The following is a 14883-nucleotide window of genomic DNA, read 5'->3' as shown; positions in this document are numbered from 1 at the left end:
AAACCAGTGGGAGCTGCGATCGGCCGAACCGGCAGACGCTGCTCGTAAACAAACCGGTCTGGCCCGCCAGCGGCTTTCCCTGACGGGCCGTGTGCCGAAGGTTGCCGATCCATGTTCTAGGGTGTCATTTAAGTGACTGAGAAATGCTTCTTGGTGGAGCACAGTGCGAGTGGGGGTGCTTTGCCACCCCTCTTCCACCCTGCGGAGCCTGTGTTCGGCCTTTCCCTGGGGCTGCTGGGAAGAGTGTGTGTCCTAGGGCAGGACCCTAACATGCGTCTCCGAACAGGCCAGCCAGGGACATGGCATGGGGCAGAGAAACTCGCAGAGGCCTCTCTGCTGTGAAGATGAGAATGGCCAGGAGGAATGAGGCCTAGAGGAGGAGGAATGGGAGCTCGCGCTCTCATTCAGCCTCCACAGACCCTCTTTACCATTCGTGCCTGGAGGACCACGGCCCCAGGTTTGAATTCGAGCCACGTATCCAGGCCTCCAAGCCACACTGGAGCATCATAAGGTCCCCCCCCTTCCTTCCTTTCTCCTTTTTTCCCTCTCCATTTTTATTTCCTTCTCACTTTGTAACTACAGGGGGCTCGCGTCCCAGGGCAACGTTGCCCCGTTTGCTCTCTTGGCTCCCCCCAGAGCTCTCTGCTTTTCCTCCCCAATCTGCTTCTCCAAAAGCCTGATTTTCAAGGCCCCAAGTACCTACATGTCCCAGTGAAGTCAACGGCCTGGGCTCAGCACCTCAGAAATTCAGGCCACAAATCTGTCTGAACACCCCCTGAGAGAAATGACCCAGCAGCAAGCGCTGGCGGCCATGAGCACCAGCAGGAATCTTTGGGTCCCAGCGAGGCAGCTCATGCTGTGCTTCCCTGGGGAATCTGCCCCAGTCATATGGATCTGGATGCCGGGGAAGGATGGCGGGATGTCAACAGGATTCGGGTATTTCTCCCCTCCGAGGAAGTTGCCCCATGTTGTGTTCCTGTCATGGCAGTGAGTTGAAGCAAGTGCACTGCCACAAAGCAGGGACATCCTGATCCTCCCTGTCTCTCTGTGCTCCCCAGCAGTGGACCCTGCCTGATGGCCAGGGCCAGCAGGGCACAGGACAGTTTATTTCTGCAGGCGACCCAGAAAGGGCTGCTGCACTGCCCATCTCAGGCCCCTCTGCTCTTGTTAAGAGAGATCTGACTCCAGCCTTGAACTGCTCTGCAGACCTGAACTCTAACCTGCATTTCTGGAACGCTGCCTGCGTTCAGCGAGTTACCTGCTGGGCTGAGTCCCTCAGGGCCTGGACCAGAGAGTCTAATTATTTTATATACTAAATCTGCAGAATTAGATGCCCAGTCCACACTAAGGCATCCCTAAGTCCCTCCTTTGAAGAGATCATTACAGCGGACAGCTCAGGAGACAGGGAGCTTTTTCATTTAAAGGGATTTTGTGATTCGAGTTTAAAGCAAGACGCAACAATAGAGCAGACAGAAAAGGAAACTAGGCCCGAGAAATGCCACCAGAGACTCCTCAGCTCTCCAGTGAGCCAGCTGCCCTCTTACAACCCTGCCTTGGCTCAGGCAGGCCTCTCCTCCACTCTAAACATGGGGCAAAAAAATTCAGCAAAGCCCACCTGCTCCCCAGTCTCTCCCCGTCCCTCTCTCCAGCATGCTCCTGGGAGTTTCAGTTGGAAAGCAAACACAATGAGCTAAGACCTTGTCTACACAGAGCCCCCACCCAGTGCTGTAGCTGAAAACCCAGAGTGTAGGCATGACTCACACTCATGCAACATGTTTTGACAGTGGAGTTAGCTGCACCCGTGCAAGTCACACTGCACCAGTGCGAACATGTCCACACGAGAGGCACGCTGTGGTGCAGCTGAACCCCAGTGCATGCTAAGCTCCATGGTGATGGACTCTCCCTGCAGAGCTCTCGGGGACGTGAGAAGCTGAGGTACATTGGCTGAAGTGAAGCCACGGCAGTAGCCTGTCTTAATGAGCTGCTAAGGGAGAGGCAGGAACACAAAGGGTATGGCAGAGGCTTGACATAGAGCAACGCTTCTCAGTCTTTTCCATACCAGGACTTCTCCACACCTAGCCATCCCCACTGTAACCATCACACACCCTGACCCCATGACAAGGAACGTGTGGCTGGGACACTGCGGGTCTCCTGGCTCTTTTCAAAGAGGGAGGTTTAAATTCCTCATGGGCAGCAGCTTCCAGAGATGGGCTGGATGGAGTCCTGTTTGCTGTCTCACTGCTAGCAGTACTGCACCGGGGGACCAGCCCCGAATCCGGGAATGAGTCCTGGAGGCTTATGGCCACCTGCAGCTGAGGCTGTGCAGACACACGTTCCATTTGGCTAGTCATTGCGGTTTCTTCCCTAGGCAGGAGGGCCAGGACGCTATTCAGAGAAGAACCCCTGAAAGTCAGATTAATGTGAATCGGGCCCTTGGGGTCAACAGACCTGCTCCACTGAGATCGTTATTTTATCTAGAGCTCCTCTTTTATTTTGATGTTTAAGGGGACGTTAGACTTCATTGGAGACAAATTGCCTCTTTGCCACAGCCACTCGTATATTATAGCATTTCCCTCTTGTGAATATGGGCAGCGTTCAGGCAATGTGGCTGCTGGGACAGGCCATATGTCAGATAAAGTGGAAAGAGAATGAGTTAATGTATTGTATTCTAGACAAAGCAGTGGGATGTTTTGCATATTAACATGTAAGAGTCTAAATGCAGAACAAGAATGTTTGCCTCTCTGAGATCTACTGCCCCACAGGAGAAAGATTCCAGCTGGGATCGATCTATCTATCTATCTATCTATCTATCTATCTCACACACACACACACACACACACAGCGAATACACCAAGTGTCCTCAGTATCTTTACATGCCCCTATACGTACCACAAGATCACATAGCCAGTGTGTGTGCTAAGTGAAGAACTGAGATACTATGAAACAGTCTCTCTTTCTCCCCCAGGTTTTTGCCCTTGCTATGCAGTTTAAATGGTGGTTTTTCCTTTTTCAAAATTTTCTCAGCAAAGGTGTATTTAAACATTTAAAAGAGGCACTAAAAATGCAGGAGACCGTCTCACCGTATCCTAACCAGTAAGGTAGGGTCTGAGGATTAACCCACACAGGCAAGGAACTGACTGATCAGTATCAGAGCGATGGTACTGTTCCGTGTTGCCCTGCCCTCCCCCCAGGGTTCTGGGGCACTGCGGCTTTCCCCTGCCATTTGTTCTCTCCTACTCCAGGAGGTTTGTCTCAGGACCGTAATGTTCGTTCAATGAGCTTTGTGCGAGGTGAACTGTCACAGTGAGTCACTCTGCCAGGAGGTCACAGGTGGGATTGTGTCCTGGAGCTGCAGGCAGAAGCGGAGTGAGAGCCATGTGTCAGCACGGAATGGACTCACAGCACGGAAGTTCGTCATTGTCCTTTCACCTCGTTATCTGGTTAACTCACTAGCTCCCTGTTATGAAATCCAGAGGTTGAGAAAAGGACCATTTTAGGCTGAACAACAGGAATATTACTATCCAGAAGGATGCTTAGAGTATGAGACATGCATCGTAGAGATGGTGCGAATCCATCTGTGGGTTTGTTCAAATGCAGTCTATATAGCACCCCCGGGATTCTTCTTTAGGGAACAGGGACGGGCTACGTGATCTTCTAGGTCTTTCCCATTTCTGAAATCTCCTCAGTCCCCTTTCACACTCCAGCTGTCACTGAGTTAGGGAAGCCAGTCACACCCCAAGGCAGATGAGATTGTGGATTGGCCAGAAAGTCTTGGACTGTCTAGGTTTTTTACCTAGTTACGAAACACAGGTTTTAACCTCGGTGCCACAGGGCCCCTGGTGGGATTACAGCTGTAGTGTAGATGGGGCCACAGCCTACCACCAGCTTTTGTGACAAAATGGCAGTTCTTCTAGCATGGCTGTTACCTGCAGAACCTCCCCCCCACCCTTTGCTAATTGGCTGCTTATCCATCTCCAAGCTGCCCTAGACACTCACCTCCGGTAGTGCTGTCGCCCTTCAGACACCTTGAAGCCAGGAATTGTGGGTAACTCAAGGCCCAAACCTATCCCTGGGTGACACGTTCCAAGAGCACAGGGGCTGACTGAGATTTTCAAAAGTGGCTAGTGATTGTTACACCAGAGATGCATTTGGCTCAATAACAACCCCTCTTATCCTGATCCCACTCTCATTTGGTGTCTCTCTGAGCTCCTCCAGCAAAGCGAAGTCTGGGTGACCTTTGCATGATGCACCAGACACATCCCTTGCCATCGCATGGTAGCAGTGCATTGTGTTGGGGTGGAGTTGGGATTCGGAAAGGGCGAGATGGTTATTTCTTTTGCACCTGCTTTAATTAACTCCAGTTTGTGCCTGGATTCAGAGCTTTGTCCAAGCTGCTGCAATGTGTTCACCACTCCTCCGAAAACACCCCTTGAGGTAACAGGAGTTACAGTGTGTATTTCCTTATGGACAACCCAGGTGGGCTTTTTGTGATTCCTGCTTTTCCCTACATTCCCCTTTAAAACTCACCACAGTGTAACCGGAGACAAATACATCCAGATGGGACAGAGCCCAGCAGGACCAGTTGCTAATGCAGCGGAACAATCCATCTGCCAGAGGTTACTCAGACGGTCTCTCTCCAGCCTGCCTTTCAAGGGCAGCCGATGAGAGAAACAGAGGTGACTTGGAGAGCTGGGCTGCCTGTCTGACTCTCAGGCACAGACACAAAGTGACAGGGGCAATAACGCATGTTAGTTTAACCCATGGGCGACGTGTGAACAACCAGCTGGGGGAGGCTAGACCCCTGCCCTGCCCCTTCTGCCTGAAGCCCCGCCCCTTCTGCATCCCTCCCCCCACTGGAGGCCAGAGCCTGCCCCCACCATGGCTGCCAGCGGCGGCCCCTGCCCCAGGCTAGCACCCCCAACCCCGGAGTGCCGGGAGGGCGGGTGGCGTGGCCCCAGCCCAAACTGGGACCACCTCACAGGGAGACTGGAGCCAGAGAGCGGGAAGCGGGGTGGGGTGGGGGTTAGGGGTGGATTGTGGGCGGGGCCACACCTGGTTCTTTGGAGAGGGACAGACTACCTGCCGCCCATGGTGATCTAGCTGGCCATGATGCTTCCTGGGACACCTCCCCACTGCTAGAGCTGCTGGGAGGGTGAAATCTGAAAAAGGCCCTGGGCCTGGATACATTGCTTCTGAAAAGTGTCTACAGTTGGATGCTCTGCATACACAGCTCACTGCCATGCCATGTGCATAAACACACACAGTCATCTGTACTTGGCTTCAGAACCCCTGCCAGGAGCTGCTGGACCCACCTGAAACGAGAACTCTGCCCGAGGTCACCAGAAGCCAGCCTGGCTCAGGAGAAGGCTGCCAAGCCTAGGTTAACTTCTGCAAACGTGGCCCAAATTTTGGTTGGTCTTGAGATCTGAAACTTCATGATGAGACTCAGCAGATCAACTTCCAGAAACATCGACATTCTTCCAGACGTGGGCTATGGGTGTGATTGTTTCCTGGCTCATAAGGGCTGTGAGTAGCAGAGCCTGCATCAAAGCCAACAACTACCCTTGCGAAATTCCACCTGTAGGCCATTAGAACTGATCTTTTTTCAGAGGAAAAACCACCTGTACACTGGCTGTGCATCAGGGTCTGGCCTTGGAATGGTTGGGTCGGACCCTCAGTTGTGTCTAATTTTTCTGATGAAAACTTGCTTGGCCCAGGTCTCTATTTTCCCAGCTGCCAGTGCACTTGCTTGGCTTCCCTCTGCTGCTTTAGAAGAACATGTCATAGAGTTGTGAATGTATCCATCACAATGGGAATGGGGTGGGACATATTTTGCTATGAACATTTGTTAGGCTGTGGAAGCCCTGCTGTAAACTGCAGATGCCAAGGAGGATAAGTCCTAGCGCACGACTCTCAGGGCAGCAGGACCACGCAGGGGACCCTCTGGGGTTTAGCACAGGTAGCAGAGACCGCGCCAGCCAAAGTAGCCATATGTTCACATTGTGCTATGACCATTTATGGGAGCTGCTTCACTCTGGGACGTCCTGCCATGCATCATCTTTATATGACAGCCAATTAGAGAGACAAGGTGGGGGAGGGGATATCTTTTATTGGACCAACTTTTGCTGGTGAGAGGGACAAGCTTGAGAGCTACACAGAGCTCTTCTTCAGGTCTGGGCAACGTGCTCAGAAAGGAACAGCTAAATACCAGGTGGAATGGATTGTTCAGCACAAGGAGCTAATGGATATATGAAGGGACCATTCAAGGTGAAGAGGCCCATTAACCTCTCTCCAATAATAGGGGAGAAAGGAGAAAAAAAAGCAGGGTTGGTGAGGAGTTTAGTGGGTTACAGATGGTTGTAATATGATATAAATCCAGCGTCTCTATTCAGTCGGTGATTGTTAGTGTCTAGCAAAGTTCTGACTTTGAGCGCTCAGGCTCGCCTTTTGTAGGCGTTGGGCAGGTTTCCTTTGAGGATGAGGACTGAGAGGTCGGAATGGAGCGATCGCTTTGTGAGACGTGTTCACCCATGGGTGACGGGGTGTTTTTCTCTTTTATCGTCTGTCTGTGTGAGTTCATAGGGAGTTCAAGAGCATAGTGATTGTCTGGTTTCACCCTCCTTGTTGTTACTGGGTATTTAGTGCCCTGGATGAGGTGCACCACATGTTGTGACAGGCATGCGTAAGACTCATGGATTTAGAAAGGTGTGTTGTGGGGGGTGCAGCTCTGCCAATGCACGTTTGTAGTGTAGACCTGCCCTGAGTACCTTTCCCAGACCTGAGGAAGAGCTCTGCGTAAGCTGGCAAGCTTGTCTCTCTCACCAACAGAAGTTGGTGCAATACAAGATAGTACCTCGCCCACCTTGTCTCTCTAATCTCCTTGGATCGACACAACTACAACAACACCGCATATCACAGCCAATGTCATCTGGAGGAAAGAAGAGATATTGCTGCATGGCTGATGAAGAGAACCTTTTGCTGTCAGGGTGCGTATCCTCGAGATGCATGGGCCCCCTGCTCTTCCCCTCTCACCCACTTTGAGTGGCACAGCATGCAAGCCAGGGCAGAATTTTTACTTTGTTCATATTCTTATACTGAGCCTATCACCAGGGTATCTGGTTGTATGGACGGATGCACCAGACTAGCTGTGGTTGCTACACTGATGAATGAAGTCTCTGCAGGAAGGTATGGACCTCATGGCAGGTGGCCAGAGAGCATGCAGAGTGATAGGAGCACTGCTTTTGTTTACATGGAGAGAAGGACAAGGTCAGACGGGCCTCTCGCCTTCACAATGCGCGGAACAAATGGATCCATTCTCTGTATGGGGATTTGCCTTTGACTCTGAATCGCTGTGAAAGTCATTGAATTAGTGGAACAAAATAAAGAATATGTGGTGTGTTGTTCTTATATTTAAATGGTCTGTGCAGAGCCCTGAGAGCCCTGCTGGGATGGAGGAGGTGGGGAGAGGGAGGGGAAGGAAGGGCAGAGGCTTAATAAATAAGATGATTATTATACAAGTCAGTCTGGAATTTCTGAATCCTGGACTTGTGTCTGGTTTGAACTGGGTCACCAGGCAGCTGTCCTGAGTTAGTGCTGGCCTGCCATTCGGTGCTAATATTGCTCTGAACTGATTATCCTTCTACCCAGATTTGCTAAAGTGAGTCTGAAAAGGAGTAAGGAAAACAAATAGAGATGCTCGGAAGGATACAGGATCTCACGAGCTACAGAAATGGTTTGTATTGACCCCTCACCTGAGCCAGCTGTGGTTGGCTGACTGGCTTTGCTGGCTTCCCAGCCAGGATAAATGATAGCAACAGCATTATTCTCTCCAAGCCAGCGTGCTGATCCTAAAACACAGACGATACCGGGAGTGGAGGTTGTCATTTTCTTTCTCTCCAGGGCTCCTGAGCGGTGCTAAGTGCCCTGGGCCTGCACTTCAGATTCTAACACCAGATTGCAAAACCCAGATCCCCACCTGGCTGGCTCTAATTAATAGCATGTGATAATCTGTCTCTGATTGAGTTGGAACGGAGCATTGGGTGGATCCCTGCCCCCTAATGAAAATCCAGATTTCATATAGACAACAATAAAAAGGCATATACATTATAGGAATATAATGGTTTTACGCTGCCTACAGCTGTGGATTTTCTCATTTTATGACAAATGTGAGTGACTTCAAAAAAACACAAGACACTCACTGTATTTTACATTATTTTCTGGTACATGGGTCCCTGTGGGCTGCCTGGAAATCCATTAGCAAGAAATGTAAAGATGCTTAAAGGCATTTACCCAGATTAGCTGCCTTTATTTAGTCAAGGATCTTTCCTATGATTACATTAAAAGCTGAAGAGCTGCTGTGAAACATTTCTACTACAGAGATTCCAAAGAGTGCAAGAAGAGCATACATCTGACAGCAAAGTAGGCCATTAAAAACAAACGGATTGCGCTGATTGCTTTTATTTCCAGTTCAATGCCACAGAAGGTACAAAGAGTTAATCCTTGTTATGAACATTTTCCTTTTGGAGCCTGCAGTCAGGAGCCCTGCTGCCTTTATTGTGGGATTTATGAGCTAGTTTGACATTAATTTTTATTTTAGTTATGACTTCTGTCACTGAACTGTGAGAAAAGGATGCCAGCAATTAGCTGGCATTGTCACCAGCCCCTGTGGGTGCATTTATCGAGGTAGTACTATACCCTCTTGGAGACCTAGGGGTAGAGCCCTCAGAACATGCCTTGGGGTTGTGCATTCAAATGGAAGATTTGCAGATGGTACAGTGTATGTGGGCTGATTGTTTAAACCCTCCTAATTTTTCATCATTCCAAGTTGACATATTTATTTCATGCCAAATCAATTAATAGATTATTCCTGTCCCCTGGCAGCTTTGCTGATGCCCTTCAATCCAGATCTGCATCACCTCTGGCTACTCCCATCCTGGCCCATGCCCACACAGCCCTAAGAGTCCCCCTGAATCTAGACCTGCAGTGCCCCCTCCTATTTCAGCACAAGCCCTCCTATCCCACAGCTCTGCCAATGCACCCTCTGCTTTTCCAGATTCCAGCCCTTTGGAGCAGAGACGGGGAAATCTGTGCTGGAGTCTGTTGATTGTGTGACATGCACAAAAGAGCACTAAGAAGACATGTGACTAATTAATTTACACTTGTAAACAAAACCTTTTGAGTCCAGAAGGGAAAGTGCAGGTTCAAACCTACCATAACATCAAGACTTCAGTTTCTCTGTAGTCTCTCTCTCTCTTCAAGGGCATCTCCTGCCACCACACATCAAAGCCTATGTCCTCCCAGTTCCCTTACCCTTTATCCTAAAACCTCATTTGTCAGCAAAAGAAAAAAGTTTTGTTTCTTGGTCCAGCTGTGCCCATTCTCCCACCAAGACTTCCAGCTCTTTATCTCAGGAATTGATGGGCACGGAGTCTGATCCTTTGTCCTTGGTGTTTCTATCGATTTTTTTGTCATGAGGGTTATTTTCACTGCGGTTTCAAAACTATCTTTCTGTCTCCAATTACAGCAGCTAATATCTCATCTCGGGGAATTATAGAGGTGCGGGTCCTGCAGCCCCATGTCTGCTGAGTTTCAGGGTAGTCCTTTGCTGTTCTGGAGTTTGAAGCAGGGATCACCAATGACAACTCAAAACTCTTCCATTGCTGTCACCTGGGGCTATCCTAGTGCTGGGCAGTGGAAATCAGGAAGGTGGCAGAGCTGTGTGTGTATGACAGGAGTGAGCAGAAAACCCAGGAATTATTTTCTAAGAGCTTTTCCCACCCTAAGAGTCTCTGTTTATAAAAGCATCTCTGTGCTTCCATCAGCATCTTTATTTCCTCCATCTGGCCAAAGAAAAACTCATGAGCTCAATTCCCCAGCACACCATGATGCTCCAGAAACATAATTAAAACACCTCTGGCTGTTCTAACATTAAGTCTTTACAGATGCCTGGAATAATGTTGTAACCAAATGGAAAAGTTTGTATTTGATTAGCACGATGTGTGTCACTGGAAAAAAAAATACCCTGAACATCAAAACCTCCCCACACATTTGAAATACACTCCACTGGTTAGGCTGTGAAATGAAATAAATGCATATGGCTCCCCTGGGTCTTCTTGTTGTGAATGAAACTATCCCAGTGGTCTGTATTGATTTGGTACATGACATTAATACCTTTCATTGTACCAGAAGCACGAGCCCGTGCATGAATATTAAATGGCAGGCTGTTGTGCCCCAGAGGCTGCTAAGTGAGATCCTATATATTACAGCATGTGAGTCATGTGTCATATTAGAGCAATCTAGTTTTAAAGGGCATCTTTCAAGCACAAACTAGCTTTTTCCCACACTTGACTGATCACACAAATAACTACGATTAAAGGTCAAGTGCCTGGGTTTTTCTATTTTACTCCTTAAAAATTTATATGTGAAAGAAAACCTAGAAGTTAACATAGCATGAAATTGTTATGCAGTTATGAGTCTTTAACGACAACTAAATATCACTTTGTTCCTGGGTGGCTTGAAAAATCTCCTGTAGTGATGGGTCACTTTTGCTGGTTTCTACTGGAGGAAGGTTATAAATAAATGCTGTCTTTTGCTTCCTTGAGCAGCAATGTGATAGAGGGAGAACTCTGGTAATATGAACTCCATGCCCTTCATCACCTGATAAATGCCTCACACCTTCAGACACACCTGGGATTTTTTAAGACTTTTTGCTTTGCCCTTTGTCGTTCAGGACCTAGGCATGCCTGAAGTGGGTAAATTGCAAGCACCATCAGAGCTCTGCCCAAACTGTGGAAAGAAAAACAGCAAACAAGCAATGATTTTCTTGTGGCTTAACCTCAGGATAGAACAAAGGTAGCAACAAGAGTTGCAGAGAGGCTGAGGGATGATGGGAGATACCATAACTGCCTATTTGGGCCTGAAATATCCTACAGGCCATTTATTACTCAGCTGGGTGTGTGAAGTATCACATTACAGCACTCCCCCTCCTCAGATCTGTCAAACTAACATTCAACTCCATGTCTGAACAGAAATGTTTAAGGCCGAATGGAGGGATTGGTAGGGGACTCTGGTGCTTGGGAGATGGAGGTTAGAGCTGACAGGTGAGGAAATCAAATGGAAACACTAGAGAGATTTATACGCCTCGAATCTAATGGCTAATCCTCTTTGTGCTTGAAAAGTGTTTCCTTCATTTCAGTAGAAGGGTCACGACAGCAGTGGACTCTTGTTAGCTGACCAGGAGCCTCGGGCTGCTGGCGGATTTATACTGGGTGCAGCGCGTCCGACACCCTTTGTCAGCAAATGTGCTTTGGTTTTTAATTGGTTTTGGAGACTGAGGGTCTTACTGATCATGTTACAGAAATAATGGACTTGCCGTTTTAAACCGGTGGATAGACTCTGTTCAGGATTTAGGCCCCAATCCTACAAAGAGGCACACACAGAGTTCGCTCTATTCACATGAGCGATCCCATTCATTTCAGGAGCAGGGTGCCCAGTAACTGGACCACAAGGCATGCACGTAGCTGCAATTACCAGATCCAATTCATCTTGCTATAGGATGTGTACCTTTGAGTCTGACTGGCAGCAGGCTTCAATGTGTGAGTCATTGCAGGATCTAGGCTTCGGTGCCTAACATTCTAGAAATATTTACACTGAGTGAATTGTTGTTGGCACAGAATGCTGTCCCTCACCCCCACCTGCCTCTTTCCCCAGCAGCTTTTGACGGGGCATTTTTATTTTTTTCTGAACCCAGTTTAGGCAAAGTTCTGCTGCTGCTTCACCACCTGCCTCACATCTGGGCTTCAGCTGAGCCAAGTCTCTCTCAGACACAGAGGAACAATGTAGTTATTCAGCACCGGCTTTCAGCCTCTTGTATCCAGAGACAGTGGCTGGTGGGGTGTCTTCCTCCTACTTCCCCTCGCACGCACCTGCCAAGCCAGGCTGGGGTCCCTCACTACCTCTTTGCTGTTTAAATCCTTGCTTTGAAAGGACTGATCTAATCAGAGAAGATGAAGGTTGATGGGCTTCCTATCAAACAAGCAGCATGGAGTCAGAACAGCAGAGTTCAGCCCACTATCTAGCTACACATCTCTGTTTTGTGACGGGCTGCTCGGGAAGCAGCATCTCCCGGCCACACTGCGTCACTCAGGGGCTCAACATTTGCATCCCAAACTACCTGACAGGGGGGTTACATTTGACTGTACAAATCCACAAGGAAGGAAGTAAATGTTGCTGAATAATTAAGGACATAAACACCTTAGTCTTTCTATTATGCAGGTCTCAGATTAAAGGGTTCCTGGGCTTGGGAGGGTTACATCAATCTCATATAAAACACAGCAATAGCAAACAAACAGCCTGTAACCCTGGTGTGCGTGAGCTCCACTTAGGGTGACCAGACAGCAAGTGTGAAAAATCGGGACAGGGGGTGGGGGGTAATCTACAAGAGCCCATACAAGAAAAAGACTCAAAAATCAGGACTGTCCCTATAAAATCAGGACATCTGGTCACCCTAGCTCCACTGAGCATTCTCAAATCCTAAACAAACAAGGCAACAGACCTTCCAAAGACACGCTCTGAGCTAGCTCTTTCCCCCAAGAGAAGCGAACACCGAGGAACAACCAGAGCTAGTGCTGCACTTCCCTTTTGTAATGTGCTGGGGGAAGGCTCTAATTCACCACAGCTGAGAGCCCTGCTACCCTCCCACTCACTGTGCATGCAGTCCTGCTCTTTCCCTGGCTCAGAGAGCGTTAACTCTTTCCTTGCTGGCCCCAGGACTGGCTCGATACAGCCCTACAGTAGGTCCATGTAATACTTGTGTTGCATTTCAAATTTCCTTCAGCAGCACCCACTAGAAAGGTCACTCTCACTGTTAGAAGTGACCTTTCAGTAGAGAAGCCCAGTACATGAGCAAACTTTACACTCAAATGTACATGTCTTTTCCTGCTTTTACATCATGATTTCAATTCACCTGAAATATGTTGTAATTTAGTCTAGAATGTCCTCCAAGGGAAAAACAAATCTCAAATTATACTGCAAAGAAATTAATAGGAAACAATGCAATGCAGTCACTGTTTCTACAGGGCCTCTGAGGTTGTGTGCTTCAGTGCTAGTGAGCCAGGAGAGGGACCCATCATTCACTCAAATCATCAGAAACTCTACTGCTTCCTGTAGAGTCACCATGAGAATTTGCAACGTGCTCATAGAAAATTTGTGCATTTTCTTTTGGGATCAGGGGACAGTGAAAAGATTGACGTGATTATAATAGAAAAATACTAGGAAAAATAGCCTTGAATGTTTTTGTCTTTGTGGGGGATGAGTGAAACCAATCCATTGTTTCCCACTTTTGAAAGCCAAGTCCCCCTTCAAGAAAATCCTAGTCACAGCCCCCTTTAAACTCACCATGTTAGAGTGAAACTAGCTCTACTACTGTACTACATCCCCCTGGCTACTCCTTTGTGCCCCACCGCCCCGACATGCCCCACACGGGTCCAGTCTATTCAGACAGCACAGAGAGCTTTTCTACCTGCACAGTCTTGTGGAACTGTAAATTGACCATAACCCAAAACACCTGTTTGAAATGCATGTCTCTGTATCTTGCCCTCTTAACTTAGCTATACATACATTTTCAAAAAACACTGTTTGGGTTGAAAGAGGACTGATTTCAACCAAGGAAAGTATAACATGAGGATTTGTCATAAGATTTTGCACATTTAGGTGCTGATCCTGCAATGGGCTGTGCACCGTCAGACCCCAGATCTTGCATGAAGCCCTACTGACTTAAAATAAATATTCAAACACTTGCACTGCTTATTAGCAGGGTTACATAAAGAGCAGCTCCACATTTATACACTAGCACTAACAACACAGCTTTCATTAGGCATATTTATTAATAATATTAGGAATACAGTGTTCTGTAACTAGGGCTCAAGGCATATTTTAATATGACTGCAATAACCATATCAAATGAATCCAATTTATTATGACACGCAGAACTGAGTCTGACTGGTAACAGGCTGAGAAGCCAATCAACATTCTGTCTGATATCTGGGGATTTTAATGAGTCTCACTCTAGGGTGATACAAGAGTAGTGTTCGCTTTATGGTTTACTATTAGAAATCTAAGAGACTTACTATTTATTAACAAATATCGCCTAGCTTTTCATGGTTAATTTGATTTTCTAGACCTGCTTCTATTTATTGTTCAAAACCAAAGATAGACAAAAACTGGAGCTACTCTGGGGTTATGGATGAATGGAGAAAAGATTCAACTCTCCTCCCGTGCTTCTGGGTTTGATTTTGCAAAATAAAATCCTGACTCAGCACTTTTTGCAGATTACCCAGTTACTAATTTTTCATTAACTGCACCAGGGAACTGAGCTCATTCAGTGGAGAGGGCCAAATTACATTTTTAATTAGGGTCGATGCACTTTGACTACAAGAACATATAGTACCCTCCACAGTAGATTTCCCAATGATATTGGGGGCAAACTATGACCCTGGCATAGTAATTAGATTTTTAGGACCACTGATATTTCTGCCCTTTGTTTAAGTGTCCACTTATGTGTGGGACTGAAGTAACTGTGCATATGAATTAGGCAGGCAGCTGCAAGCCCATTCTGTATGCACAATTGTCCATCTATGTTTCTAGAACCTGGGATGTAGCCATTAGGCTTCAGAATCACAAATTTATCAGCATGAATAGGAGGAGCTCACATCTTTCAGAGATGTTGCAGTTGTATCACTCTGAACGGCACAATGACCCCCCCCAACCTGCAGCAAGAGCTGTGGACTTGGCACTGAGCTCCCGTGAGCTGCTTCTCTTGCCCAGAACCTGGCAGCCTAGAGCCCCCTAAATCCCCAGCCCTATGGAGTGGCTACATCCCCCAGC

This window comes from Chrysemys picta, chromosome 23 (assembly GCF_011386835.1).
Source record: "Chrysemys picta bellii isolate R12L10 chromosome 23, ASM1138683v2, whole genome shotgun sequence".
NCBI lineage: Eukaryota > Metazoa > Chordata > Testudines > Emydidae > Chrysemys > Chrysemys picta.
This window is presented reverse-complemented; position numbering follows the sequence as displayed.